The following is a 13590-nucleotide window of genomic DNA, read 5'->3' as shown; positions in this document are numbered from 1 at the left end:
GAACTTGTACCATAAACAAGGTTCTTGTCAACAGAGCCGTCCCAAACTTTGGGGTGGCTGTGTCTTTTTGATTTTAATTTCCCTAAGCTATAGGACCATCAGTGGAAGTGCCCTAGGCTCTGTTGCTTTGTTTTTTAGATGTTTCAGGAAACACCATACACTTCTCCCAAGGGGCTGTTGGCAATTTACATCCCGCCCATCAGAATAACAAGGCTCCCAGTTCTCCATGGCCTGTCCTGCCTTTCAGATTTTACACTTTTTTCAGATGGCCCTTTTGACCAGGGGGAAGTGAGACTTCATTGTAGTGCAGATTTCCTTTGCAAGCTTGCTTGGTTGGCCAAAAAGGGCGTATGCGTTTTTTCCTGAATATATTCAGGAAAAAACGCATACGCCCTTTTTGTCCAAGTGCATCATTGTGGACGTTCTGCCTCTTTTCCTATGCTTTAAATGCAATTCCAGTCTACCTCCTGAAATCTGTTTCCTGCAATTCTGCCCCGCTTTCAAGTCCTCTTGGCAGCCTTACTTCAGTATATTTTTGGACGATAGCTGTCATTTATAACTCTGCAGGTTTGTGAATTACAGTGCCCCTGAGCTCCTTTCTTCAACTCGCTTTCTTGTGAGCGGGCCGCAACACCGCAGGATTGCTTCAGGCCCTAATCTGGTTCCGGCACGGCACGCTGAGCCTTTGGTTAATTCCTCTTCCTGGTGGGAAATGACAGTTAAATTTGCCCGTCCAGACACCTCCAGCTAGTCTCTCATTGCTCCTACCTATTCCTGTTCATCTTCTGCAGAAATTGCAATCTGGGCCAAACAGGAGGTTAAAGGCACTGACTCTCCAAGTCAGGAGAGTGTTAGTAAAGCGTCTGGAATGTTGCACCCGAGTACCAGTGGAGGAAAACTGAGACATATTTGAAAACGTCTCCTGATCACATGGTTGATCATACTCTGGGTTCCACATGCATGTTTCAGCTGAAGTAAGAATCCCTTAAACCTGGAGAGTTGAGATCCGTGGAATGGGTAGCATGTAATATGACTTCAAAGGGTCATTCTTTGCTCACCGAACCTCTCAAATCCTATCACTGCTGCATTTATGCCCCTGTACACATGCTTGATTCTCTTTCGGAGACATAGCAATCCATAGGTTTTAAGATACTTACTACTCAGGTACATTCTTAGGCGTTTAATATGGTGTGTTGAGTCCATTTCGTTGAATAAGGAGTAGCTCTTGTCTACTACATATTTGGCTTAAGGAACTTTATCTGTGTTCATTTCAATCTCTGGTTTTATGCTGCATCCCAACTCACCTTTCCCCTTAAGCAAGCATAAGTTGGTTTTCTAAATTTGAGACCCTGTTCTGTTTTGTAATCCAGTTCCTCTGTAGCCAAGTTTACATTCCATGTATTAGTGATATCTTATGATGTTTCTTTTTCTGTGTGACTTATTTCAGTTAGAATCATCATACCTGAATCCACTCTATGCTGTTACGGGCCTGATGACGTAGATTTCATTGCTGAGTGATATTGCATTGTATGTAAATACCACAACTTCTTTATCCATTTTTCACTTTCTGCGATATTGAACTTGTACCGTAAACGAGGTTCTTGTAAACAGAGCCGTCCCAAACTTTGGGGTGGCTGTGTCTTTTTGATTTTAATTTCCCTAAGCTATAGGACCATAAGTGGAAGTGCCCTAGGCTCCGTTGCTTTGTTTTTTAGATGTTTCAGGAAACACCATACACTTCTCCCGAGTGGCTGTTGGCAATTTACATCCCGCCCATCAGCATAACAAGGCTCCCAGTTCTCCATGGCCTGTCCTGCCTTTCTGGATTTTACACTTTTTTCAGATGGCCCTTCTGACCGGGGGAAGTGAGACTTCATTGTAGTGCAGATTTCCTTTGCAAGCTTGCTTGGTTGGCCAAAAATGGTGTATGCGTTTTTTCCTGAATATATTCAGGAAAAAACGCATACGAAATTTTTGGCCAAGTGCATCATTTTGGACGTTCTTCCTCTTTTCCTATGCTTTAAATGCAATTCCAGTCTACCTCCTGAAATCGGTTTCCTGCAATTCTGCCCCGCTTTCAAGTCCTCTTGGCAGCCTTACTTCAGTATATTTTTGGACGATAGCTGTCATTTATAACTCTGCAGGTTTGTGAATTACAGTGCCCCTGAGCTCCTTTCTTCAACTCGCTTTCTTGTGAGCTGCCCGCAACACCGCAGGATTGCTTCAGGCCCTAATGTGGTTCCGGCATGGCACGCTGAGCCTTTGGTTAATTCCTCTTCCTGGTGGGAAATGAGAGTTAAATTTGCCCGTCCAGACACCTCCAGCTAGTCTCTCATTGGTCCTCCCTATTCCTGTTCATCTTCCGCAGAAATTGCAAACTGGGCCAAACAGGAGGTTAAAGGCACTGACTCTCCAAGTCGGGAGATTGTTAGTAAAGCATCTGGAATGTTGCACCCGAGTACCAGGGGACGAAAACTGAGACATATTTGAACACGTCTCCTGATCACACGGTTGATCATACTCTGGGTTCCACATGCATGTTTCAGCTGAAGGAAGAATCCCTTAAACCTGGAGAGTTGAGACTCGTGGAATGGGTACCATGCAATATGACTTCAAAGGGTCTTCATTTGCTCACCGAACCTCTCCAATCCTATCACTGCTGGGTTTATGCCCCTGTACACATGCTTGATTCTCTTTCGGAGACATAGCAATCCCTAGCTTTTAAGATAGTTACTAGTCACGTACATTCTTAGGCGTTTAATATGGGGTGTTGAGTCCATTTCGTTGAGCAAGGAGTAGCTCTTGTCTATTCCATATTTGGCTTAAGGAACTTTATCTGTGCTCATTTCAATCTCTGGTTTTATGCAGCACCCCAACTCACCTTTCCCCTTAAGCAAGCATAAGTTGGTTTTCTTCATTTGACACCCTGTTCTGTTTTGTAATTCAGTTTCTGTGTAGCCAAGTTTACATTCCATGTATTAGTGATATCTATGATGTTTCTTTTTCTGTGTGACTTATTTCAGTTAGAATCATCATACCTGAACCCACTCATTTTCTGCTACAGGCCTGTTGACAGAGATTTCATTGCTGAGTGATATTGCATTGTACGTAAGTAGCACAAATTCTTTATCCATTTTTCACTTTCTGCGATATTGAACTTGTACCATAAACGAGGTTCTTGTAAACAGAGCCGTCCCGAACTTTGGGGTGGCTGTGTCTTTTTGATTTTAATTTCCCTAAGCTATAGGACCATAAGTGGAAGTGCCCTAGGCTCTGTTGCTTTGTTTTTTAGATGTTTCAGGAAACACCATACACTTCTCCCTAGTGGCGGTTGGCAATTTACATCCCGCCCATCAGCATAACAAGGCTCCCAGTTCTCCATGGCCTGTCCTGCCTTTCTGGATTTTACACTTTTTTCAGATGGCCCTTTTGACCGGGGGGAAGTGAGACTTCATTGGAGTACAGATTTCCTTTGCAAGTTTGCTTGGTTCGCCAAAAAGGGCGTATGCTTTTTTTCCTGAATATATTCAGGAAAAAACGCATACGCCCTTTTTGGCCAAGTGCATCATTGTCCACGTTCTGCCTCTTTTCCTATGCTTTAAATGCAATTCCAGTCTACCTCCTGAAATCGGTTTCGTGCAATTCTGCCCCGCTTTCAAGTCCTCTTGGCAGCCTTACTTCAGTATATTTTTGGACGATAGCTGTCATTTATAACTCTGCACGTTTGTGAATTACAGTGCCCATGAGCTCCTTTCTTCAACTCTCTTTCTTGTGAGCTGGCCACAACACCGCAGGATTGCTTCAGACCCTAATCTGGTTCCAGCACGGCACGCTGAGCCTTTGGTTAATTCCTCTTCCTGGTGGGAAATGAGAGTTAAATTTGCCCGTCCAGAAACGTCCAGCTAGTCTCTCATTGGTTCTCCCTATTCCTGTTCATCTTCCGCAGAAATTGCAAACTGGGCCAAACAGGAGGTTAAAGGCACTGACTCTCCAAGTCGGGAGAGTGTTAGTAAAGCGTCTGGAATGTTGCACCCGAGTACCAGGGGACGAAAACTGAGACATATTTGAACACATCTCCCGATGACACGGTTGATCATACTCTGGGTTCCACATGCATGTTTCAGCTGAAGGAAGAATCCCATAAACCTGGAGAGTTGAGACCCGTGGAATGGGTACCATGCAATATGACTTCAAAGGGTCTTCATTTGCTCACCGAACCTCTCCAATCCTATCACTGCTGCGTTTATGCAACTGTACACACGCTTGATTCTCTTTCGGAGACATAGCAATCCATAGGGTTTAAGATACTTACTAGTCAGGTACATTCTTAGGCGTTTAATATGGGGTGTTGAGTCCATTTCGTTGAGCAAGGAGTAGCTCTTCTCTGTTACATATTTGGCTTACGGAACTTTATCTGTGCTCATTTCAATCTCTGGTTTTCTGCAGCACCCCAACTCACCTTTCCCCTTAAGCAAGCATAAGTTGGTTTTCTTCATTTGAGACCCTGTTCTGTTTTGTAATTCAATTTCTGTGTAGCCAAGTTTACATTCCATGTATTAGTGATATCTTATGATGTTTCTTTTTCTGTGTGACTTATTTCAGTTAGAATCGTCATACCTGAATCCACTCACTATGCTCCTACGGGCCTGATGACATAGATTTCATTGCTGAGTGATATTGCATTGTACGTAAGTACCACAACTTCTTTATCCATTTTTCACTTTCTGCGATATTGAACTTGTACCATAAACAAGGTTCTTGTCAACAGAGCCGTCCCAAACTTTGGGGTGGCTGTGTCTTTTTGATTTTAATTTCCCTAAGCTATAGGACCATCAGTGGAAGTGCCCTAGGCTCTGTTGCTTTGTTTTTTAGATGTTTCAGGAAACACCATACACTTCTCCCAAGGGGCTGTTGGCAATTTACATCCCGCCCATCAGAATAACAAGGCTCCCAGTTCTCCATGGCCTGTCCTGCCTTTCAGATTTTACACTTTTTTCAGATGGCCCTTTTGACCAGGGGGAAGTGAGACTTCATTGTAGTGCAGATTTCCTTTGCAAGCTTGCTTGGTTGGCCAAAAAGGGCGTATGAGTTTTTTCCTGAATATATTCAGGAAAAAACGCATACGCCCTTTTTGTCCAAGTGCATCATTGTGGACGTTCTGCCTCTTTTCCTATGCTTTAAATGCAATTCCAGTCTACCTCCTGAAATCTGTTTCGTGCAATTTTGCCCCGCTTTCAAGTCCTCTTGGCAGCCTTACTTCAGTATATTTTTGGACGATAGCTGTCATTTATAACTCTGCAGGTTTGTGAATTACAGTGCCCCTGAGCTCCTTTCTTCAACTCGCTTTCTTGTGAGCGGGCCGCAACACCGCAGGATTGCTTCAGGCCCTAATCTGGTTCCGGCACGGCACGCTGAGCCTTTGGTTAATTCCTCTTCCTGGTGGGAAATGACAGTTAAATTTGCCCGTCCAGACACCTCCAGCTAGTCTCTCATTGCTCCTACCTATTCCTGTTCATCTTCTGCAGAAATTGCAATCTGGGCCAAACAGGAGGTTAAAGGCACTGACTCTCCAAGTCAGGAGAGTGTTAGTAAAGCGTCTGGAATGTTGCACCCGAGTACCAGTGGAGGAAAACTGAGACATATTTGAAAACGTCTCCTGATCACACGGTTGATCATACTCTGGGTTCCACATGCATGTTTCAGCTGAAGTAAGAATCCCTTAAACCTGGAGAGTTGAGATCCGTGGAATGGGTAGCATGTAATATGACTTCAAAGGGTCATTCTTTGCTCACCGAACCTCTCAAATCCTATCACTGCTGCGTTTATGCCCCTGTACACATGCTTGATTCTCTTTCGGAGACATAGCAATCCATAGGTTTTAAGATACTTACTAGTCAGGTACATTATTAGGCGTTTAATATGGTGTGTTGAGTCCATTTCGTTGAATAAGGAGGAGCTCTTGTCTATTACATATTTGGCTTAAGGAACTTTATCTGTGTTCATTTCAATCTCTGGTTTTATGCTGCATCCCAACTCACCTTTCCCCTTAAGCAAGCATAAGTTGGTTTTCTAAATTTGAGACCCTGTTCTGTTTTGTAATCCAGTTCCTCTGTAGCCAAGTTTACATTCCATGTATTAGTGATATCTTATGATGTTTCTTTTTCTGTGTGACTTATTTCAGTTAGAATCATCATACCTGAATCCACTCTATGCTGTTACGGGCCTGATGACGTAGATTTCATTGCTGAGTGATATTGCATTGTATGTAAATACCACAACTTCTTTATCCATTTTTCACTTTCTGCGATATTGAACTTGTACCGTAAACGAGGTTCTTGTAAACAGAGCCGTCCCAAACTTTGGGGTGGCTGTGTCTTTTTGATTTTAATTTCCCTAAGCTATAGGACCATAAGTGGAAGTGCCCTAGGCTCCGTTGCTTTGTTTTTTAGATGTTTCAGGAAACACCATACACTTCTCCCGAGTGGCTGTTGGCAATTTACATCCCGCCCATCAGCATAACAAGGCTCCCAGTTCTCCATGGCCTGTCCTGCCTTTCTGGATTTTACACTTTTTTCAGATGGCCCTTCTGACCGGGGGAAGTGAGACTTCATTGTAGTGCAGATTTCCTTTGCAAGCTTGCTTGGTTGGCCAAAAAGGGCGTATGCGTTTTTTCCTGAATATATTCAGGAAAAAACGCATACGCCCTTTTTGGCCAAGTGTATGATTGTCGAAGTTCTGCCTCTTTTACTATGCTTTAAATGCAATTCCAGTGTACCTCCTGAAATCAGTTTCCTGCAATTCTGCCCCGCTTTCAAGTCCTCTTGGCAGCCTTACTTCAGTATATTTTCGGACGACAGCTGTCCTTTATAACTCTGCAGGTTTGTGAATTACAGTGCCCCTGAGCTCCTTTCTTCAACTCGCTTTCTTGTGAGCTGGCCGCAACACCGCAGGATTGCTTCAGGCCCTAATCTGGTTCTGGTACGTCACGCTGAGCCTTTGGTTAATTCCTCTTCCTGGTGGGAAATGAGAGTTAAATTTGCCCATCCAGACACCTCCAGCTAGTCTCTCATTGGTTCTCCCTATTCCTGTTCATCCTCCACAGAAATTGAAAACTGGGCCTAACAGCAGGTTAAAGGCACTGACTCTCCAAGTCGGCAGAGTGTTAGTAAAGCGTCTGGAATGTTGCACCCGAGTACCAGGGGACGAGAACTGAGACATATTGGAACACATCTCCCGATCACACGGTTGATCATACTCTGGGTTCCACATGCATGTTTTAGCTGAAGGAAGAATCCCTTAAACCTGGAGAGTTGAGACCCGTGGAATGGGTACCATGCAATATGACTTCAAAGGGTCTTCGTTTGCTCACCGAACCTCTCCAATCCTATCACTGCTGCGTTTATGCCCCTCTACACATGCTTGATTCTCTTTCGGAGACATAGCAATCCACAGATTTTAAGATATTACTAGTCAGGTACATTCTTAGGCGTTTAATATGGGGTTTTGAGTCCATTTCGTTGAGCAAGGAGTAGCTCTTTTCTATTACATATTTGGCTTAAGGAACATTATCTGTGCTCATTTCAATCTCTGGTTTTATGCAGCACCCCAACTCACCTTTCCCCTTAAGCAAGCATAAGTTTGTTTTCTAAATTTGAGACCCTGTTCTGTTTTGTAATTCAGTTCCTGAGTAGCCAAGTTTACATTCCGTGTATTAGTGATATCTTATGATGTTTCTTTTTCTGTGTGACTTATTTCAGTTAGAATCATCATACCTGAATCCACTCATTATTCTGCTATGGGCCTGATGACATAGATTTCATTGCTGAGTGATATTGCATTGTACGTAAGTACCACAACTTCTTTATCCATTTCTCACTTTCTGAGATATTGAACTTGTACCGTAAATGAGGTTCTTGTAAACAGAGCCATCCGAAACTTTGGGGTGGCTGTGTCTTTTTGATTTTAATTTCCCTAAGCTATAGGACCATAAGTGGAAGTGCCCTAGGCTCTGTTGCTTTGTTTTTTAGATGTTTCAGGAAACACCATACACTTCTCCCGAGTGGCTGTTGGCAATTTACATCCCGCCCATCAGCATAACAAGGCTCCCAGTTCTCCATGGCCTGTCCTGCCTTTCTGGATTTTACACTTTTTTCAGATGGCCCTTTTGACCGGGGGGAAGTGAGACTTCATTGTAGTGCAGATTTCCTTTGCAAGCTTGCTTGGTTGGCCAAAAAGGGCATATGCGTGTTTTCCTGAATATATTCAGGAGAAAACGCATACGCCCTTTTGGCCAAGTGCATCATTGTCTACGTTCTGCCTCTTTTCCTATGCTTTAAATGCAATTCCAGTCTACGTCCTGAAATCGGTTTCCTGCAATTCTGCCCCGCTTTCAAGTCCTCTTGGCAGCCTTACTTCAGTATATTTTTGGACGATAGCTGTCATTTATAACTCTGCAGGTTTGTGAATTACAGTGCCCCTGAGCTCCTTTCTTCAACTCACTTTCTTGTCAGCTGGTCGCACACCGCATGATTGTATCAGGCCCTAATCTGGTTCCGGCATGGCACGCTGAGCCTTTGGTTAATTCCTCTTCCTGGTGGGAAATGAGAGTTAAATTTGCCCGTCCAGACACCTCCAGCTAGTCTCTCATTGGTTCTCCCTATTCCTGTTCATCTTCCGCGGAATTTGCAAACTGGGCCAAACAGGAGGTTAAAGGCACTGACTCCCCAAGTCGGGAGAGTGTTAGTAAAGCGTCTGGAATGTTGCACCCGAGTACCAGGGGACGAGAACTGGGACATATTGGAACACGTCTCCCGATCACATGGTTGATCATACGCTGGGTTCCACATGCATGTTTTAGCTGAAGGAAGAATCCCTTAAACCTGGAGTGTTGAGACCCGTGGAATGGGTTCCATGCAATGTGACTTCAAAGGGTATTCATTTGTTCACCGAACCTCTCCAATCCTATCACTGCTGCGTTTATGCCCCTGTACACACTCTTGATTCTCTTTTGGAGACATAGCAATCCATAGGTTTTAAGATACTTACTAGTCAGGTACATTCTTAGGCGTTTAATATGGGGTGTTGAGTCCATTTTGATGAGCAAGGAGTAGCTCTTGTCTATTACATATTTGGCCTAAGGAACTTTATCTGTGCTCATTTCAATCTCTGGTTTTATGCAGCACCACAACTCACCATTCCCCTTAAGCAAGCATAAGTTGGTTTTCTTCATTTCAGACCCTGGTCTGTTTTGTAATCCAGTTCCTGTGTAGCCAAGGTTACATTCCGTGTATTAGTGATATCTTATGATGTTTCTTTTTCTGTGTGACTTATTTCAGTTAGAATCATCATACCTGAATCCACTCATTATGCTGCTATTGGCCTGATGACATAGATTTCATTGCTGAGTGATATTGCATTGTACGTAAGTACCACAACTTCTTTATCCATTTTTCGCTTTCTGCGATATTGAACTTGTAGTGTAAACGTGGTTCTTGTAAACAGAGCCGTCCCAAACTTTGGGGTGGCTGTGTCTTTTTGATTTTAATTTCCCTAAGCTATAGGACCATAAGTTGAAGTGCCCTAGGCTCTGTTGCTTTGTTTCTTACATGTTTCAGGGAACACCATACATTTCTCCCGAGTGGCTGTTGGCAATTTACATTCCGCCCATCAGCATGACAAGGCTCCCAGTTCTCCATGGCCTGTCCTGCCTTTCTGGATTTTACACTTTTTTCACATGGCCCTTTTGACCCGGGGGAAGTGAGACTTCATTGTAGTGCAGATTTCCTTTGCAAGCTTGCTTGGTTGGCCTAAAAGTGCGTATGCGTTTTTTCCTGAATATATTCAGGAAAAAACGCATACGCCCTTTTTGGCCAAGTGCATCATTGTCAACGTTCTGCCTCTTTTCCTATGCTTTAAATGCAATTCCTGTCTACCTCCTGAAATCGGTTTCCTTCAATTCTGCCCCACTTTCAAGTCCTCTTGGCAGCCTTACTTCAGTATATTTTTGGACGATAGCTGTCATTTATAACTCTGCAGGTGTGTGAATTACAGTGCCCCTGAGCTCCTTTCTTCAACTCGCTTTCTTGTGAGCTAGCTGTAACACCGCAGGATTGCTTCAGGCCCTAATCTGGTTCCGGCACGGCACGCTGAGCCTTTGGTTAATTCCTCTTCCTGGTGGGAAATGAGAGTTAAATTTGCCCGTCCAGACACCTCCAGCTAGTCTCTCATTGGTTCTCCCTATTCCTGTTCATCTTCCGCAGAAATTGCAAACTGGGCCAAACAGGAGGTTAAAGGCACTGACTCTCCAAGTCGGGAGAGTGTTAGTACAGCGTCTGGAATGTTGCACCCGAGTACCAGGGGACGAAAACTGAGACATAGTTGAACACGTCTCCCGATCACACAGTTGATCATACTCTGGGCTCCACATGCATGTTTTAGCTGAAGGAAGAATCCCTTAAACCTGGAGAGTTGAGACCCGTGGAATGGGTACCATTCAATATGACTTCAAAGGGTCTTCATTTGCTCACCGAAACTCTCCAATCCTATCACTGGTGTGTTTATGCCCCTGTACACACACTTGATTCTCCTTTGGAGACATAGCAATCCACAGGTTTTAAGATACTTACTAGTCAGGTACATTATTAGGCGTTTAATATGGGGTGTTGAGTCCATTTCGTTGAGCAAGGAGTAGCTCTTGTCTATTACATATTTGGCTTAAGGAAGTTTATCTGTGCTCATTTCAATCTCTGGTTTTATGCAGCACCCCAACTCACCTTTCCCCTTAAGCAAGCATAAGTTGCTTTTCTAAATTTGAGACCCTGTTCTGTTTTGTAATCCAGTTCCTGTGTAGCCAAGTTTACATTCCGTGTATTAGTGATATCTTATGATGTTTCTTTTTCTGTGTGACTTATTTCAGTTAGAAACATCATACCTGAATCCACTCATTATGCTGCTACGGGCCTGATGACATAGATTTCATTGCTGAGTGATATTGCATTGTACGTAAGTACCACAAGTTCTTTATCCATTTTCCGCTTTCTGCGATATTGAACTTGTACCACAAACGTGGTTCTTGTAAACAGAGCCGTCCAAAATTTTGGGGTGGCTGTGTCTTTTTTATTTTAATTTCCCTAAGCTATAGGACCATAAGTGGAAGTGCCCTAGGCTCTGTTGCTTTGTTTTTTAGATGTTTCAGGAAACACCATACACTTCTCCCGAGTGGCTGTTGGCAGTTTACATCCCGCCCATCAGCATAACAAGGTTCCCAGTTCTCCATGGCCTGTCCTGCCTTTCTGGATTTTACACTTTTCTCAGATGGCCCTTTTGTCCGGGGGGAATTGAGACTTCATTGTAGTGCAGATTTCCTTTGCAAGCTTGCTTGGTTGGCCAAAAAGGGCGTATGCGATTCTTTCCTGAATATATTCAGGAAAAAAAGCATACGACCTTTTTGGCCAAGTGCATCATTGTCGACGTTCTGCCTCTTTTCCTATGCTTTAAATGCAATTCCAGTCTACCTCCTGAAATCGGTTTCCTGCTATTCTGCCCCGCTTTCAAGTCCTCTTGGCAGCCTTACTTCAGTATATTTTTGGATGATAGCTGTCATTTATAACTCTGCAGGTTTGTGAATTACAGTGCCCCTGAGCTCCTTTCTTCAACTCGCTTTCTTGTGAGCTGGCCGCAACACCGCAGGATTGCTTCAGGACCTAATCTGGTTCCGGCACGGCACGCTGAGCCTTTGGTTAATTCCTCTTCTTGGTGGGAAATGAGAGTTAAATTTGCCCGTCCAGACACCTCCAGCTAGGCTCTCATTGGTTCTCCCTATTCCTGTTCATCTTCCGCGGAATTTGCAAACTCGGCCAAACAGGAGGTTAAAGGCATTGACTCTCCAAGTCGGGAGAGTGTTAGTAAAGTGTCTGGAATGCTGCACCCTAGTCCCAAGGGACGAAAACTGAGACATATTGGAACACGTCTAGCGATCACACGGTTGATCATACTCTGGGTTCCACATGCATGTTTTAGCTGAAGGAAGAATCCCTTAAACCTGGAGAGTTGAGACCTGTGGAATGGGTACCATGCAATATGACTTCAAAGAGTCTTCATTAGCTCACCGAACCTCTCCAATCCTCTCACTGCTGCGTTTATGCCACTGTACTCACGATTGATTCTCTTTCAGAGACATAGCAATCCATAGGTTTTAAGATACTTACTAGTCAGGTACATTATTAGGCGTTTAATATGGGGTTTTGACTCCATTTCGTTGAGCAAGGAGTAGCTCTTGTCTATTACATATTTGACTTAAGGAACTTTATCTGTGCTCATTTCAATCTCTGGTTTTATGCAGCACCCCAACTCACCTTTCCCCTTAAGCAAGCATAAGTTGGTTTTGTAAATTTGAGACCCTCTTCTGTTTTGTAATCCAGTTCCTGTGTAGATAAGTTTACATTCCGTTTATTAGTGATATCTTATGATGTTTCTTTTTCTGTGTGACTTATTTCAGTTAGAATCATCATACCTGAATCCACTCATTATGCTTCTAAGGGCCTGATGACATAGATTTCATTGCTGAGTGATATTGCATTGTCCGTAAGTACCACAACTTCTTTATCCATTTTTCGCTTTCTGCGATATTGAACTTGTACCGTTAACGAGGTTCTTGTAAACAGAGCCGTCCCAAACTTTGGGGTGGCTGTGTCTTTTTTTTTTTTTTGCGGTACACGGACCTCTCACCGCCATGGCCTCTCCCGCTGCGGAGCACAGGCTCCGGACGCACAGGCCCAGCGGCCACGGCTCACGGGCCCAGCCGCCCCGCGGCACGCACGATCCTCCCGGACCGGGGCACGAACCCGTGTCCCCTGCATCGGCAGGCAGACTCTCAACCACTGCGCAACCAGGGAAGCCCAAGGCTGTCTCTTTTTGATTTTAATTTCCCTAAGGTATAGGACCATAAGTGGAAGTGCCCTAGGCTCTGTTGCTTTGTTTTTTAGATGTTTCAGGAAACACCATACACTTCTCCCAAGTGGCTGTTGCCAATTTACATCCCGCCCACCAGCATAACAAGGCTCCCAGATCTCCATGGCCTGTCCTGCCTTTCTGGATTTTACACTTTTTTCAGATGGCCCTTTTGACCGGGGGGAAGTGAGACTTCATTGTAATGCAGATTTCCTTTGCAAGCTTGCTTGTTTGGCCAAAAAGGGCGTATGCGTTTTTTCCTGAATGTATTCAGGAAAAAACGCATACGCCCTTTTTGGCCAAGTGCATCATTGTCGACGTTCTACTTCTTTTCTTATGCTTTAAAAGCAATTCCAGTCTACCTCCTGAAATCGGTTTCCTGCAATTCTGCTCCGCTTTCAAGTCCTCTTGGCAGCCTTACTTCAGTATATTTTTGGACGATAGCTGTCATTTATAACTCTGCAGGTTTGTGAATTACAGTGCCCCTGAGCTCCTTTCTTCAACTCGCTTTCTTGTGAGCTGGCCGCAACATCGCAGGATTGCTTCAGGCCCTAATCTGGTTCCGGCACGTCACGCTGAGCCTTTGGTTAATTCCTCTTCCTGGTGGGAAATGGGAGTTAAATTTGCCCGTCCAGACACCTC

Source organism: Orcinus orca, unplaced genomic scaffold (assembly GCF_937001465.1).
Source record: "Orcinus orca unplaced genomic scaffold, mOrcOrc1.1 scaffold_23, whole genome shotgun sequence".
Taxonomy (NCBI): Eukaryota; Metazoa; Chordata; class Mammalia; order Artiodactyla; family Delphinidae; genus Orcinus; species Orcinus orca.
Note: the sequence above shows the minus strand (reverse complement) of the source record.